This window comes from Hyla sarda, chromosome 2, assembly GCF_029499605.1.
Source record: "Hyla sarda isolate aHylSar1 chromosome 2, aHylSar1.hap1, whole genome shotgun sequence".
NCBI classification, from domain to species: domain Eukaryota; kingdom Metazoa; phylum Chordata; class Amphibia; order Anura; family Hylidae; genus Hyla; species Hyla sarda.
Genome location: NC_079190.1, coordinates 24,229,846 through 24,248,300, shown reverse-complemented (window position 1 = coordinate 24,248,300; position 18,455 = coordinate 24,229,846). Strand labels below are relative to the sequence as shown.

Sequence of the window (18,455 nt, the reverse complement as noted above, 5' to 3'; positions counted from 1 at the left end):
GGGGATCGAGAACTACTGGCCATTAAATTGGCACTTGAGGAATGGAGGCATCTGCTAGAGGGATCAAAATTTCCAGTTATCATTTTCACCGATCACAAGAATCTCTCCTATCTCCAGTCTGCCCAACGGCTGAATCCTCGCCAGGCCAGGTGGTCGTTGTTCTTTGCCCGTTTTAACTTTGAAATTCATTTTCGCCCTGCCGACAAGAACATTAGGGCCGATGCTCTCTCTCATTCCTCGGATGCCTCGGAAGTAGAGGTCTCTCCGCAACACATCATTCCTCCTGACTGTCTGATCTCCTCTTCTCCAGCCTCCATCAGGCAAACTCCTCCAGGGAAGACCTTCGTTTCTCCACGCCAGCGTCTCGGGATTCTCAAATGGGGTCACTCCTCCCACCTCGCAGGCCATGCGGGCATCAAAAAGTCCTTGCAACTCATCTCTCGTTTCTATTGGTGGCCGACTCTGGAAACAGATGTTGTTGATTTTGTGCGGGCCTGTACTGTCTGTGCCCGGGATAAGACTCCTCGCCAGAAGCCTGCTGGTCTCCTTCACCCTCTGCCTGTCCCCGAACAGCATTGGTCTCTGATTGGTATGGACTTTATTACAGACCTACCCCCATCCCGTGGCAACACTGTTGTTTGGGTGGTCGTTGATCGATTTTCCAAGATGGCACATTTTATTCCTCTTCCTGGTCTTCCTTCAGCGCCTCAGTTGGCAAAACAATTTTTTGTACACATTTTTCGTCTTCACGGTTTGCCCACGCAGATTGTCTCGGATAGAGGTGTCCAATTCGTGTCAAAATTCTGGAGGGCTCTCTGTAAACAACTCAAGATTAAATGAAACTTCTCTTCTGCTTATCATCCTCAATCCAATGGGCAAGTAGAAAGAATTAACCAGGTCCTGGGTGACTATTTACGGCATTTTGTTTCCTCCCGCCAGGATGACTGGGCAGATCTTCTACCTTGGGCCGAATTCTCGTACAACTTTAGAGTCTCTGAATCTTCTGCTAAATCCCCATTTTTCGTGGTGTACGGCCGTCACCCTCTTCCCCCCCTCCCTATTCCCTTGTCCTCTGGTTTGCCCGCTGTAGATGAAGTGACTCGTGATCTTTCCACCATATGGAAAGAGACCCAAAATTCTCTTTTACAGGCTTCATCTCGCATGAAAAAGTTTGCCGATAAGAAAAGAAGAGCTCCCCCCATCTTTGCTCCCGGAGACAAGGTATGGCTCTCCGCTAAATATGTCCGCTTTTGTGTCCCCAGTTACAAACTGGGACCACGCTATCTTGGTCCTTTCAAAGTCTTATGCCAGATTAATCCTGTCTCTTACAAACTCCTTCTTCCTCCTTCTCTTCGTATTCCCAATGCCTTCCATGTCTCTCTCCTTAAACCACTCATCATCAACCGTTTCTCTCCCAAACTTGTTTCTCCCACTCCTGTTTCCGGTTCTTCTGACATCTTCTCCGTAAAGGAGATACTGGCCTTCAAGACGGTCAGAGGAAAAAGACTTTTTTTGGTAGATTGGGAGGGCTGTGGTCCTGAAGAGAGATCCTGGGAACCTGAGGACAACATCCTAGACAAAAGTCTGGTCCTCAGGTTCTCAGGCTCCAAGAAGAGGGGGAGACCCAAGGGGGGGGTACTGTTACGCCGAGCGCTCCGGGTCCCCGCTCCTCCCCGGAGCGCTCGCAACATCCTCGCAATCGCAGCGCCCCGGTCAGACCTGCTGACCGGGTGCGCTGCGATACCTCTCCCAGCCGGGATGCGATTCGCGATGCGGGTGGCGCCCGCTCGCGATGCGCACCCCCGGCTCCCGTACCTGACTCGCTCTGCGTCGGTCCTGTCCCGGCGCGCGCGGCCCCGCTCATTAGGGCGCGCGCGCGCCGGGTCTCTACGATTTAAAGGGCCACTGCGCCGCTGATTGGCGCAGTTGGCTTAATTAGTTCATTCACCTGTGCACTTCCCTATTTAACCTCACTTCCCCTTCCCTTCCTTGCCGGATCTTGTTGCCATCGTGCCAGTGAAAGCGTTTCCCAGTGTGTTCCTAGCCTGTGTTCCAGACCTCCTGCCGTTGCCCCTGACTACGATCCTTGCTGCCTGCCCCGACCTTCTGCTACGTCCGACCTTGCTCTTGTCTACTCCCTTGTACCGCGCCTATCTTCAGCAGTCAGAGAGGTTGAGCCGTTGCTAGTGGATACGACCTGGTTGCTACCGCCGCTGCAAGACCATCCCGCTTTGCGGCGGGCTCTGGTGAAAACCAGTAGCAGCTTAGAACCGGTCCACTAGCACGGTCCACGCCAATCCCTCTCTGGCACAGAGGATCCACCTCCTGTCAGCCGAATCGTGATAATTCATCTTTCACAGACTCCTGAATGTCTGATCAACTTCTTTGTCATTCAGGAGTCCGAGAAAGCTTTGACTATTTCAGCATGCTGGGAGTTGTAGTTTAATAACAACTGAAGCTGCAATGTTTGTAATTAACTGTGTTAGAGCAGTGTTGCCTCCAGCTGTTTTAAAACTACAGCTCCCAGCATGTCCACACATTCTTTATCTGTAGTTTTGCATACACAATCGAAATCTCCTATACTGGATACCGGTATGCTTTACGGCCGGTATCCAGTATGCTGTAAAATCTTGACTAGTCAGTTTGGCTAAAAGACAGGCGACCCCTAGTGGTGGCTATTTTGAGCTCGAATTTCCGGTGAAAATTGTTTTTTTTTTAACAGGTGTATATTGTGAAATGTCATATTATAATGAGTCCTTTCTGGCTTGCGCCCTATCACCTTAACACATTTTTGTGGTCTCCTCCGGCCTCTATTCCTATCCTATCTCCTTTGCTGGGTCCTATGGCTTTCTCTAAACACGTCTGGGGGTACTGCTCTGTGAAATTCCATCTGTCCTCTTTTCCCTCTCCTCTTAGGTCCTTCCTTTATCACCCTGATTTTCCGATGGTGCGGGAATGGGGGTCTCGGGGGCTTTTCTGTTGGGCTGATGTTGTGGACCCTCTTACGCGTTCTCTCCTGTCTTTTGACCAGTTGCGGTCTCTATGGGATCTCCTCTTGTCTGAACGCTTCTGTTATCTGCAATTGAGGCATTTTATGTCGACTATGGTGGGATCTGTGACGGTCCCCTTGCCGACTGGATTTGAATGGCTTTGCCGTGGGGGACCTCAGACAAGGGGCCTTCTCTCAGATATCTACTCTCTCCTCCATTGGGCGCTGGGAGACAGCTCTTAATACCTCTATCTCTCTCCCTCAATGGAAGATTATTTGGGAAAGGGCGTATAAGGCATCGATTTGTACTGCTTACAAGGAAACCCAATATAAGTTAGTCATGGGCTGGTATCACACTCCCGAGATATTGAATAGATTGAACCCGGACATCCCTCCTCAGTGCTGGCGCTGTGGGGTGGGTCTGGATACGCTGTTGCATATATTCTGTCCTCTCATTGGGACGTCCTGGACTGTGGTTCAGAGATTGGTGCGTGAAGCTTTGGCAGTGCTGGTTCCTCTAGACCCACTTGTCTATCTCCTTCATCTCTCTTACCCCACACTGACTAAGAGGCCTTTTAAATGGTTTACGAGTATAGTTTTGGCTACTAAGACCTTAATTGCCAGGTGCTCGAAGAAATCTCTTCCTCCCTCTGAATCAGACCTATTCCTACGGATTCGAGAAATTAGATCCTTGGAGTTTCTTACGGCCTCTTTAAACAATACTATACCCTCCTTTCTGGGAGTATGGGAACCTTGGGAGCGCTTCTCTGGTAGGCAGCCGCCTTGACTCTCTACTGTTTCCTCCTCCCCTTCTTCTCGTCTCTTCCTTTTTCTTATAGTATTTCCTCTCCTCCCTGTTGTTGTTTGTTTGACTTGTCTTGCGTGTCATCTGTCTGTTTCCCACCTCACCCCTTCCTAGTTGAGAGTCACTATGCTATTTTGGCTCTGCTACATGATGGATATGTGACTAATTGTTTGCTGGTACCTGTTGCCGCGGTTCCTAGTGGACCGCTTTGAACTGTTTACCTAGTCAGCCTATCTTGCTTTATGTTCTGGTGGCTTATTTTGAACTCATGTTCTCATGTCTTTTTTTATTTTTTGTTTTTTTGTCTTATTTTACCTGTTTGGAATGTACTCCAAATATCTTAATAAAAATTTACAGTAAAAAAAAAAAAAAAATAATAATAATAATAATAAATAAATATATTAGAATGAGTCCTGCAATATATGAAAAGTTTTTTCCTAGATAACCCCTTTAACCCCCCCCCCCCACCCTATCACCTTATGTCTAACATGCCAGCCCTAAATGATTATTTTTTTTCTTTTTATTTCAATTTTAACGAAACAATAACTAAGAATATAATTTAAGGACCCCATTAGATAAAGTAGGTGAGCTTCACTGTCGACTGAGTTTTCTCAGCTTTCTTCTCACTAGGCTAATGGATATTAAATGAGTCAGGCAATTGTACCTGCCGTCCCCCGGGGGGACCACCCACCCGATCAATCAGAGGGATCAAGCTTCAAAAGTGGTCAGTGTCGAAATAATAGAAGGCTTGTTACAATCCTATGGAGGATCAATCAAAAGGCTCATAACATTCCCATTCTCCCCACTAGACAATGTTGGCTTTGTCCACGTATGGAATCCTAATGATCTGTATTGAGGGCCATCGCACACTAAATGTATAGAGAGGGGCTTTCCTTTGTCCCTGTGTCATACAAACAGTGGCTAAGGAATGGGACAAGTGTCTACCGTCTCGGACAATAATTCACGTTCCATGAATCGCCGCTCTGTGAGAGGGGATGTTTCCCCTGAAAATATTAATGTTAATGGGGGCTTGTTTGTAGGCCGTCTAATATTAATGTGTGTTTTGGGACTGTAATAACAAGACGTCTGTGAGCAAAGTCTAGGGAGAGAAAGAGCAGGGCGAGATGCCACCTCTAAAGGTCATCTGCAATTGGGACACCAGACAAAGCTGGTTTTACAAGAAAACGGGGCCATTGTGATGGAAGACAGAAATGTCCAAGTTAAAGGGGTACTCGGCCTTAATACATCTTATCCCCTATCCTTCGGATAGGGGATAAGATGTCTGATCGCGGGGGTCCCGCCGCTGGCGGCGGGACCTCCGCGATCAGACATCTTATCCCCTATCCTTCGGATAGGCGATAAGGTGTATTAAGGCCGGAGCACCCATTTAAAGGGGTACTCCGCCCCTAGACATCTTATCCCCTATCCAAAGGATAGGGGATAAGATGTCAGATCGCCGGGGTCCTGCTGCTGGGGACCCCAGGGATCGCTGCTGCAGCACCCCGTTATCATTACTGCGCAGAGCGAGATCGCTCTGCACGTAATGACGGGCAATACAGGGGCCGGAGCATCGTTACATCACGGCTCCGCCCCTCGTGACGTCACGGCCCGCCCCTGTCAATACAAGTCTATGGAAAGGGGGCCTGGCGGTCGTCACGCCCCCTGCCATAGACTTGCATTAAGGGGACAGGCCGTGATGTCATGAGGGGCGGAGCCATGACGTCAGGCTGCTCCGTCCCCTGTATCGCCCGTCATTACGCACAGAGCGAACTCGCTCTGTGCAGTAATGATGGCGGGGTGCCGCAGCGGCGATCCCCGGGGTCCCCAGCAGCGGGACCGCGGCGATCTAACATCTTATCCCCTATCCTTTGGATAGGGGATAAGATGCCAGGGGCGGAGTACCCCTTTAAATTTGCTTTAGAGCTTGTAGGGCTCAGCGTGGGCCCTGAGGGATTTTTATTGACATACTTTCCTTTCTGCTTGACATCAGCATGACTACCATCTGGATGGCCTTTGAGATCAATTTATCTTATCCGTCTTTATTTCCAAGCTGATACTGTTTTAAAGTTTTTTTGTTTTTACAAAATAATTTAGGAAAAAAATTTACCATCTCAACAGGTTCCCCAAAATCCCCAAGAGAGTGACTGTAGACTGATGGCCTATCAGGGATGTGCACACATAGATTCAAATGGGGGCTTAAAGGGGTACTCCGGTGGAAAACTTTTTTTTTATTTTTTAAATGAACTGGTGCCAGAAAGTTAAACAGATTTGTAAATAACTTCTATTAAAAAATCTTTATCCTTCCAGTTCTTATTAGCAGCTGTATGCTACAAAGGAAATTCTTTGCTTTTTGAATTTTTTTTTTGGTCTTGTCCACAGTGCTCACTGCTGACACCTCTGTCCGTGTGGGGGGATTTCCTCAGTAGGTCATTCCTGCTAGTATGTGAATAGGATTCTGTTAATTTATGTGATTTTTTTGTACTATTTTATGGCTTATTGTTTACGTGAGGACATCACAGGGAAGTAAATGATCAGTGCGTGTATATAAGTATTTGCATGAACATATATTACTTGTTGAAGGTCCAAGCGAATAGGACCGAAACGCATTGCTTTGTATTTATGTGTAAGAATAAAAAAGTATTGGTATAACTAGTTTTTTTGGGAAGTTATCTACAAACTCTTGCGGAAGCTTGGACATTCTGGGACAACTGAATGCGAGTTGAGATCTTTCTGTTTTCACGTTATGGAGTATTGAGGGCAGAATTTGGGGGAAAATATTTTTTTATTTTTATTTTAGTGCCAAAAGGAGCAACAAAACAAAATTAAAAAAAACTAAAAGGGTCTAAAGAAGTTCCAAATGTAAAACAGCAGAGAGGAGAAGCCGGCACATACGAAACTAAGCGTAAGGAGAAGCCCGGGGAAGCACACGGAACGGACTCAGCCTGGCAAGAAACGGCCATTTGCCTCTAAGCCCTTGAGAAAGCCACAGCTTGTGGCGAAACGTCGGGCGGGCAATGTGTGATTGATTTTTTATTCACTTAGAGAATTGTGGACTGCAGATCACTAGCATGCAGTTGCATGCGACCACTATCACTAGCCCCGTCCTCCACCGCAGCTCCCCTGCCTGTCATCTGTACCAGGGCCATAAGATTTGAATAAACTTAGCTGCTTGGTGAGAAAGGAAGGTTTCCACCGCAGGATGAAGTCAAACAGGAACTTTATTTAAAGATCACATGGATAGCACACAAGAAACACCAACCCGTTTCCGATCAAGCTGGACCCTTAGTCGTGCCATGAATAAGGGTCCAGGTTGACCCAAAACCCGTTGATGTTTCTTGTGTGCTATCCATGTGATCTTTAAATAAAGTTCCTGTTTGACTTCATCCTGCGCTGGAAACCTTCTTTTTTTGTACTGCTATCTGGACCGGGAGCATTTTTTTTGGGTTCAAGCAAAAAAACAGCAATATAATTTGTAGGCTCAGAAGATGGGCTATGAAGGATTTCCCAACAACACTGAACGGGTCACGTAAACCTAGGGGCGCCCATTTAGCTCTGGGAGACGTGAATGGTTTAGCAGTGTAGAATAACAACTAGAAACAAAGTCCTAAATGTTTTCCCTGACTTCTGCCAAGCTTCCTGTTCCAGAGTGATGGATGAGGTTTCCTGGGGCCGGCATGCCAAAACCAATTAGCCATGTCAGACCACAAAATGCCGCCACCGGGACACCTCCCCCCCCCCTTTTTTTTGTTGTACTGGTTACAAGGAGAGGGACCCTAACAATGTCCACACTCACATGGTCTCCCATTGGAAAAGTTGTCCTTTCAGTGATTGATGGCTTTGGTAATGACACTGACCTATGGGCCCACAATCCACATTCATGAGTTATTTCAAGGACATTTCGCTTTCAAGTAGAAAAAAAAATTAAAAATAATAAAAACTGAATAAAATCTAGTAAGATCTTCTGGATAAGGTTATGACTGATGATTTATACAGGTTATGTTTCATTACTGAGATATTAGTATAATGGTGCCCTGAATATAGTATATGGCAGCTAAGTGTGTATTATGATGATCTGCAGCATCTGAAGTGTGTAGCATGAGGTTCTGCAGCAGCTGAGGTGTGCATTATGATGTTCTGCAGCAGCTGAGGTGTGCATTAGGATGTATTGCAACAGCTGAGGTGCGTATTAGGATGTTCTGCAGCAGCTGAGGTGTGTATTAGGATGTATTGCAGCAGCTGAGGTGTGTATTAGGATGTATTGCCGCAGCTGAGGTGTTTATTACGAGGTTCTGCAGCAGCTGAGGCGCTTATTATGAAATTATGTAGCTGCCGAGGTGCGCACTATGAAATTATGCAGCAGCCGAGGTGTGTATTTTAAGATTCTGCAGCAGCTGAGGTGCGTATTATGAAATTCTGCTGCAGCTGAGGTGTGTATTATAAGAGTCTACAGCAGCTGAGGTGCTTATCATGAGGTTCTTCATCAGCTGAGGTGCTTATTATGAGATCATGCAGCTGCCGAGGTGCGCGCTATGAAATTCTGCAGCAGCCGAGGTGTGTATTATAAGATTCTGCAGCAGTTGAGGTACTTATTATGAGATTCTGGTTCACCTGAGGTATGTGTTATGATGTTCTGCAGCAGCTGTGGTGTGTATTAGGATGTCCTGCAGCATCTGAAGTGTGCATTGTGGCACTTTACATCACCTGAGGTGTGTATTAGGATGTCATGCATCAGCTGAGCTATGTATTATGAGGTTCTGCAGCAGCTGTGATGCTTATTATGAGGTTCTGCAGCAGCTGAGGTTCTTATTATGAGGTCATGCAGCTGTCAAAGTGTGTATTATGAAATTCTGCAGCAGCCGAGGTGTGAATTATAACATAGTAACATAGTTCAAAAGGCTGAAAAAAGACCAGAGCCCATCAAGTTCAACCTATAACCCTAATGAGTCCCTACTGAGTTGATCCAGAGGAAGGCAAAAAACCCTCATACTAGAGGTAGAAATTCTGCAGGAGCTGAGGTGTGTATTGTGATGGTCTGCAGGAGCCGAGGTGTGTATTATGATGGTCTGCAGCAGCCGAGGTGTGTATTATGATGGTCTGCATCAGCCGAGGTGTGTATTATGATGGTCTGCAGCAGCCGAGGTGTGTATTATGATGGTCTGCAGCAGCCGAGGTGGTATTATGATGGTCTGCATCAGCCGAGGTGTGTATTATGATGGTCTGCATCAGCCGAGGTGTGTATTATGATGGTCTGCAGCAGCTGAGGTGTGTATTATGATGGTCTGCAGCAGCCGAGGTGTGTATTATGATGGTCTGCAGCAGCTGAGGTGTGTATTATGATGGTCTGCAGCAGCTGAGGAGTGTATTATGATGGTCTGCAGCAGCTGAGGTGTGTATTATGATGGTCTGCAGCAGCCGAGGTGTGTATTATGATGGTCTGCAGCAGCTGAGGAGTGTATTATGATGGTCTGCAGCAGCTGAGGTGTGTATTATGATGGTCTGCAGCAGCCGAGGTGGGTATTATGATGGTCTGCAGCAGCTGAGGTGTGTATTATGATGGTCTGCAGCAGCTGAGGTGTGTATTATGATGGTCTGCAGCAGCTGAGGTGTGTATTATGATGGTCTGCAGCAGCCGAGGTGTGTATTATGATGGTCTGCAGCAGCCGAGGTGTGTATTATGATGGTCTGCAGCAGCCGAGGTGTGTATTATGATGGTCTGCAGCAGCTGAGGTGTGTATTATGATGGTCTGCAGCAGCTGAGGTGTGTATTATGATGGTCTGCAGCAGCTGAGGAGTGCATTATGATGGTCTGCAGCAGCTGAGGTGTGTATTATGATGGTCTGCAGCAGCTGAGGTGTGTATTATGATGGTCTGCAGCAGCTGAGGTGTGTATTACGATGGTCTGCAGCAGCTGAGGTGTGTATGTAATATAAGTTCTGCAGCAGTTAGAAGGCACTAACCAATATTCTCACCAACTGAACCAAAAGGGGAAGTTTTGGGGGCTTTACTGACCTGATATTGATGATTAAAATGTTGCTCAGTGTGAGCTATTGTAGTGGTAGAGCAGTGGTCTCCAAACTGTGGACCTCCAGGTGTTGCAAAATTACAACTCCCAGCATTCCCTGACAGCCGTTGGCATGCTGGGAGTTGTAGTTTTGCAAAAGCCAGAGCATATGTGAATGTGACAGGACGCAGAAGAACACTGAGAGCACTTTCCTCTATTTACCCTCAGGAAGAGGAGCCCCCCAGTCCTGATAAGAGACTTGTAAAGCAGGAAACAGATGCAGATGGTGGAGAGAAAGGAGTCTTCATGTCATATTTGGACTCCATTGTTACATATAGGTCATGACAAGAGTGAATAATGTTGTCATTACTCGGCCAATGCAGTCATTTCCTGCCAATTACATATTTTCAGGATATTTAAACAGAAACGTTGACCTCGGGCGAACTAAAGCGGGAAGGAGGCAGGGAAGAGCAATGAGGGGTATAGATATATAAAAAGTAGAAATACCTAGTGGTGGGAGGCAGCCGTGTTAAAGGGGTACTCCAGTGGAAAACTTTTTTTTTTCTAAAATTAACTGGTGCCAGAAAGTTAAACAGATTTGTAAATTACTTCTATTAAAAATCTTAATCCTTCCAGTACTTATTAGTTGCTGAATGCTACAGAGGAAATTATTTTCTTTTTGGAACACAGAGCTCTCTGCTGATATCACGAGCACAGTGCTCTCTGCTGACATCTCTGTCCATTTTAAGAACTGTCCAGGGTAGGAGAAAATCCCCATAGCAAACATATGCTGCTCTGGACAGTTCCTAAAATGGACAGAGATGTCAGCAGAGAGCACTGTGCTCGTGATGTCAGCAGAGAGCTCTGTGTTCCAAAAAGAAAATAATTTCCTCTGTAGCATTCAGCAACTAATAAGTACTGGAAGGATTAAGATTTTTTAATAGAAGTAATTTACAAATCTAGACACGAAAAGCAAAATGTGTGCAGCTCACAACCAAAGTATCCGAGGTTAAATGCGGCCAATAGATCGATCCCCACCGATCCAAAGTCACAATAATAAATATTCGAAAAATTGACCACACCTCAAGGGTACCGCCCTGGTGGGCACACAATGAAGAAGAGATTGAGAACAGTTTGTTTGAGCAAAATGTAGGTAAATTGATTAAAATACAATAAAAAATAAAAACACAAATATAAAACATATATTAGAGCAATACTGGTATTAAGTTGTAATTAATCTGCCATAGGGCCCTAATGGCAATATATTTAAAATGTATAAGGCACTGCCAAATTTGTGATGATTTACAATGTTAGTTGTAAAGAAATCTTGGCAAAAGAAAATGGTGCAATCCAGCTTCCTAAAACTTCAATGTTTTATTAATCCATTAAAAATAGAACAAAAAAGTGAGGTGCAGGTTAAAAAACAAATGAAACGCTGACGCGTTTCGGTTTAAAGAAAAACCTTATTCATAGCGATATTTGAGGAGGACAGAAAAAATGCTGCTATTAATACCTTAACCTAGCAGGGAATGAGAGTAAGCGAGGTCCGCCTGTCAAGGCGGACCTCGCTTACTCTCATTCCCTGCTAGGACCTCGCTTACTCTCATTCCCTGCTAGGACCTCGCTTACTCTCATTCCCTGCTAGGACCTCGCTTACTCTCATTCCCTGCTAGGACCTCGCTTACTCTCATTCCCTGCTAGGACCTCGCTTACTCTCATTCCCTGCTAGGACCTCGCTTACTCTCATTCCCTGCTAGGACCTCGCTTACTCTCATTCCCTGCTAGGACCTCGCTTACTCTCATTCCCTGCTAGGACCTCGCTTACTCTCATTCCCTGCTAGGACCTCGCTTACTCTCATTCCCTGCTAGGACCTCGCTTACTCTCATTCCCTGCTAGGACCTCGCTTACTCTCATTCCCTGCTAGGACCTCGCTTACTCTCATTCCCTGCTAGGACCTCGCTTACTCTCATTCCCTGCTAGGACCTCGCTTACTCTCATTCCCTGCTAGGACCTCGCTTACTCTCATTCCCTGCTAGGACCTCGCTTACTCTCATTCCCTGCTAGGACCTCGCTTACTCTCATTCCCTGCTAGGACCTCGCTTACTCTCATTCCCTGCTAGGACCTCGCTTACTCTCATTCCCTGCTAGGACCTCGCTTACTCTCATTCCCTGCTAGGACCTCGCTTACTCTCATTCCCTGCTAGGTTAAGGTATTAATAGCAGCATTTTTTCTGTCCTCCTCAAATATCGCTATGAATAAGGTTTTTCTTTAAACCGAAACGCGTCGGCGTTTCATTTGGTTTTTAACCTGCACCTCACTTTTTTGTTCTATTTTTAATGGATTAATAAAACATTGAAGTTTTAGGAAGCTGGATTGCACCATTTTCTTTTGCCAAGATTCATTGCCTGGGACCCGGCCCATTCTTATCTCCGTGCTTCCTGGAAAGTAAACTCCAAGACGAATTAATTGCAACACATGGTGAGCTGACTCCTTGCTTTTCTATATACTTGTAGTTGTAAAGAAATGCCGATAATCCAGAAAGAAACTGTTACTCCGGCAATCACTTGTTAAATGGAATAGTAGTCTCTGCACTTTTTAAATTAGACTGTCCAGAGTCTCTATATAGATGTAAGTTGATTCTCACCGTATCTCAAGCCGTTGGTCCCGTACTGCGACGGGCCGATGGTATCGGGTCCTGCGGTTATTGCAGAGTTGCCGATCAGAGCTTCATATGCTTATCCTCACGAGCCTGTTAGTTGCGGAGCTCTAGCATGAGACTCCTCTGAGCGGGGTCTGTGCTGTTGATGTGTCCGTGTCGGTGTGACAGGACCCTCGCTTAGATCTTGCAGGTAGGATAATCGTGATACATGCAGCAAGCTGGAGGTGCGCCCGGTGAGTGAGTCTGTTGGTTTAGGAGACCAGGTGCAGTAATTGGCCTCCTTCTTTTCTTTGGTAACAGCTTCTAAATAGACGGTAGTGCGTTCCTGTATTGCTCTATTCAGATTGGGTTTAGAGCCTAGACGCATTTCAGGGTGCTGAAAATCCCTTCCTCAGTAGGCAAGTGTTCCCAGGAAGGGGTCATTTTTAGCACCCTGAAACGCGTCTAAGACATTCTTCCTATTTAAGTCACTGGATAAGCCACGACTACATTACCGGTGGGTGTTCTATATGATTATTGATTAAAAAAGTTTTCAATTGTATTTGTATTGTATATAGTACAATGACCCTGTATACACAATGGTGCCATTTTTTTTTCTTGTGTTCCAGAGGAGGTTCTACAATTGTATAGTAGAAGGGGTGCACATATCCTCTTGCAACCAATTTCTGAAATTCAGCAAATGGCACATATAAAAAATTAGCCCGCGTAGAGGTATACCGGTCTTGGGACATGTGCCACTATAACAGTGTTTCCCTAACCAGGGTGCCTCCAGCTGTTGCAAAACTACAACTCCCAGCATGCCCGGACAGCCCACAGGAAAAAAGAGGAGGACAGAGAGGAAGAGAAAGAGAGAGATAGGGGAACAGAATTCGAGAAAATAGAGAGATGGAGGAGAGATAGGGAGAAGAAGAGAGTCAGAAGAAAGACAGAAAAAGAGAGGGAGGAATAGACAAGAGCGAGGGAAAAATGGGTGGGGGGGAGAAGGGAAATAGATACAATAGAAAGATTAAAGGGGTACTCCCGTGGAAAACTTTATTATTATTTTTTTTTTTTTTAAATCAACTGGTGCCAGAACAGATTTGTAAATTAAAGAAAAAACTATGTAGGTGTGTGCAGCTCACAATTAATACACACCGAGGTCAAACTGGGCAAGCAACTATACCTTAATTGCTAGAAAGGGAAAAACCAAAAAATACAATGTAGCCCGGACCTTCTAGGTGAGTAAATAAAAATGGATATACATGGATCGTGCTTCAATAATAATTATCATTTATTATAAAATATAGATAAGATTTCAACACTTCTCACAGGGCCCTTGTGAGAAGAACATACATATTAAAAGGCAACCTAACAATGTATTTAGGCAATAGTAATTCAAACTATAAACTTGGCATAGGATAATAAAATAAAATAGCAGAGTAAGATCTGTACCATACAAATATATTAAAGAGTTGCTCTTCTAGGTATTTAGGGTAGATATGTCCCTTTTAGATACAGTGGCAAACAGTCTGTAATATTAGAAATTGTTACCGGTCTGTAAATGGTAACTCAGGCGATGGGTATTGCTCCCGCAATGGCTGGGTGTCCGTGGTGTGCACAGTTCTCTGTGCGGTGCTTCCAATTGTGAGCCTGGTCCAGTAGGATCTGAGCGAGGTGGAAGTCGCTGTCGGCTGAGGCGCTGGCAGGCGCCGAAGATCGCAGTGGTGTCCGGGGACTGCTGGCGCTGGCGTGCGCTGGAGTTGGTATTCCTCGCCGCTTTGGTAGTTGGTAAACAGGACCATGTACTGGAGGGCTGGAAGTTCACCTCGTGGTGCCGGCGTCTGACGTCAGAGCCGGGATGGCTGCACCAGGATGGTTACACCGGAATGGATCTGAACTGCTGAACCGGGTAGGTAGCAGAGTAAGAGCGCTAATGATGGTACAGTTCATAAAAGGTAACTGGCCATAAAATTTAGGCACAGTTCGAGTACTACTATGCCAGTAGATAACGACTAGACGCGTTTCAGGGTTGTATAGTGTAACCCTTTCCTCAGTAGTCATGAACACTGAGGAAAGGGTTACACTATACAACCCTGAAACGCGTCTAGTCGTTATCTACTGGCATAGTAGTACTCGAACTGTGCCTAAATTTTATGGCCAGTTACCTTTTATGAACTGTACCATCATTAGCGCTCTTACTCTGCTACCTACCCGGTTCAGCAGTTCAGATCCATTCCGGTGTAACCATCCTGGTGCAGCCATCCCGGCTCTGACGTCAGACGCCGGCACCACGAGGTGAACTTCCAGCCCTCCAGTACATGGTCCTGTTTACCAACTACCAAAGCGGCGAGGAATACCAACTCCAGCGCACGCCAGCGCCAGCAGTCCCCGGACACCACTGCGATCTTCGGCACCTGCCAGCGCCTCAGCCGACAGCGACTGCCACCTCGCTCAGATCCTACTGGACCAGGCTCACAATTGGAAGCACCGCACAGAGAACTGTGCACACCACGGACACTCAGCCATTGCGGGAGCAATACCCATCGCCTGAGTTACAATTTACAGACCGGTAACAATTTCTAATAACACAGACTGTTTGCTACTGTATCTAAAAGGGACATATCTACCCTAAATATCTAGAAGAGCAACTCTTTAATATATTTGTATGGTACAGATCTTACTCTGCTATTTTACTTTATTATCCTATGCCAAGTTTATAGTTTGAATTACTATTGCCTAAATACATTGTTAGGTTGCCTTTTAATATGTATGTTCTTCTCACAAGGGCCCTGTGAGAAGTGTCAAAATCTTATCTATATTTTATAATAAATGATCATTATTATTGAAGCACGATCCACGTATATCCATTTTTATTTACTCACCTAGAAGGTCCGGGCTACATTGTATTTTTTAGATTTGTAAATTACTTCTATTAAAAAATCTTAATCCTTCCTGTACTTATTAGCGGCTGTATACTACAGAGGAAATTATTTTCTTTTTGGAACACAGAGCTCTCTGCTGACATCATGACCACAGTGCTCTCTCTACTGACATCTCTGTCCATTTTAGGAACTGTCCAGAGCAGCATATGTTTGCTATGGGGATTTTCTCCTTCTCTGGACAGTTCTTAAAATGGACAGTGATGTCAGCAGAGAGCTCTGTGTTCCAAAACACAATTTACAAATCTGTTTAACTTTCTGGCACCAGTTGATTTAAAAAAAAAAAAAGTTTTCCACGGGAGTACCCCTTTAAGAGGAGAAGGGGAGATAAATGACAGAGAAAGAAAAAAAGAAGGAAGGGGAGGAAGGATAGAAGAAGAGAAGAAAAATAAGAAATAGGGAAGAAGGGGAGAAAAAGGATAGAAGAAGAAAGAAAGAAAGAAAGAAAGAAAGAAAGAAAATAAAAATAATAAAAAATGGGTAAGAAGGGGAGAAAAAGGATAGAAGAAGAAAGAAAAGAAAGAAAGAAAGAAAGAAAGAAAGAAAGAGAAGAAAAATAAGAAATAGGGAAGAAGGGGAGAAAAAGGATAGAAGAAGAAAGAAAGAAAGAGAAGAAAAATAATAAGAAATGGGGAAGAAGGGGAGAGGAAGGATAAAGGGAGAGAGAAAAAACTGAAGAAGAAGAAGGAAAGTGATGAAGGAGAGAGGTAAGATAGAGGAAGGGAGAAAAGGAAGAAGAAGAAAGAAGGGGAAGTACAGGAGAGGATAGATAGATGAAGAGAGAAAAAAAAGAAGAAAAAGAAAAAAAGACAGACAGTAAGAGGAATGTAGAGAAAGGGAGAGAGAAAGAGAGGCAGTAACAGGGATAAAGAGATAGAGAAAAAAAATCAGATTTTTTTTATTTATTTTTTTACATATCTTTGCTTTTTCTATTTTTTATCTGAAAGAAACATCTGTTCTAATGTTGTGCATGAAATACTCCTGAGAGACGGGATGAACTCAGTGGAGGACAGCAGCCAAAGATGAGAACGTCCAGTACCACCAGCACTGATCCTGACTCAATATACAGGCTAGAAAGGGGAAGGATTTGTTTTTTACTCTTAATGAATATACAACACCTTGGGAAATTGATGGTATCCTCACACTTAGAGGACGGTCACACAGATTTTTTATTTTATTTCAGTACAAATCACAGATATGAAAAAAAATAATGTTTTAGAGCTGAACGTTCTTCTTCGTGACACATGCCTTACAGAACAAAAGAATCACTTTTTAATATTCATTTCTAAAATTAATCCTGGCTAAGTTAATTATGAAATAAAAATATTCTGTGGGGGAAAGTTAGAAAACAGACCTTACTGGGCTAAGGATTTGGCTCCAACAAGAGAGATGTCAATTGACTCAATGGAAAGGCCTATAATGCTCCATCATAATGTAAATCCAGAATGAAGTATGGCAGAAGATGTTGGTTGTTCCCAGTCAGCTGTTTGTAATATACAGTGCAAAAATAAAGACAGTGGAAAGCCTTTAAAAAGAAAACATACAGGTAGACCAAGATGTCAAAGACATGTAGATGTCAAATTGTCAGAAAACTCACAGAAATATGCCAAATGAAAAATAGAAATATGGCAAAAAAAAAATGCACAAAACAAATGGAATGAAACGGGAGTCAGTGTTTGTGACAGAACTGTAGGTAATCATCGGAACTAAATTGGATTTACAAATAGAAAAGCCAAAAGGAAAATAGTGTTAACAACTAAACAGAAGAAAACAAGGTTACAGGGGGTATAGAGAAGAATCATGGAGTGTGGAGGATTGGATGAAAGTGATATCACCGACATCGATACCAATCTCTATTGGTGGAGGAAATAATGCGGGAACGTGTCTGGGGCTGTTCAAATGAGACGTGTACAGATGAAGCCTGAAGAAAACAATTACATTTCCTATCATTTATGACATGGGGCTGCAGGTCAGGTAAATGACATGGGAAGATAACAATTATCCCCCCAGCAATCCATTGTAGAAACTTTTCTTATTTGAGCAGAGAGAAAGTAGGTTTGGAGATGGGGAAGTCATTTTCGGGATGGTAGATCTTGCCATAAAGAAAAGAGCATTGATGCTTTTCTTCAGGAAATACATAGCACCAACGACAAAGAGTGAATGGCCCAGATCTCAATAATGTACGTTGTAAATAAAACAAAATAAAACGGGTACATGACAACAAACTAAACAACACATAAAAAACAACAGCTCTATCCTATGAGGCCAATGTAGAATATAGCAATCACACAAAGACCTCCAGCAGATGCCTGATGAAGCGGTCTTCCGCGAAACGCGTTGCATTGTGGGTAATAACCCTTTTTACTCTACACGAGATCCACGCGCCTTGCTTGATCCTGTGGTTTCCTTTGGAGGTCTTTGTGTGATTGCTGTATTACCCCAGGAGCGGCTGCCGGATCTGAGAGACAACCATCTCTTCTGCCTTTACCATTGTTGTACGTGGCTCAGTACAACTATCGATGGTGAGCACTTGAACAAATGTTCATTTTTTTCATTTCCATCTACGTTATCACACTATGGAGCACTTTCCTTTGTTCTAGGTAATGTAGAATACAGTTTATTACTAGGGAAGTCCAAGTCTCAAAAAGCCAAGGAGGAGAACAAATAAAAGAAATCTGGTAAAAAATTTTGGTGACAATTTTATATTTTTTCCTCAACAATGAATACATTTTTTCCTCTACTTGATCTGGGGATTTGGTAAAACATAAAAAAAATACTATAGAGATTTAACACACCGGCAAAAAACTATGTAAGAATATTTTTTTTTTTTTTTTGCTATCCATATAAAATGTATACAATACCATTATATAAACACCAAACTCACGCCGCTGGGGACCCTCGTGATCTTGCACGCCGCACCCCGTTTATAATTAGTCCCAGGAGAATGTTCCGTTCAGGACTGATTATAAACGGGGTGCGGCGTGCAAGATCACGGGGGTCCCCAGCGGTGGGACCCCCGCGAACACGCTCCGGGGACTGATTATAAACAGAGTGCGGCGTGCAAGATCACGGGGGTCCCCA

General features: G+C 44.4%; 1 protein-coding gene across 1 annotated transcript in view; it reads right to left on the bottom strand.

Moving 5' to 3' along the window:
• Positions 1-18,455, bottom strand: part of TMEM135 (transmembrane protein 135) — a 455,209-nt gene that overhangs the window by 289,087 nt on the left and 147,667 nt on the right. The window lies entirely within an intron of this gene.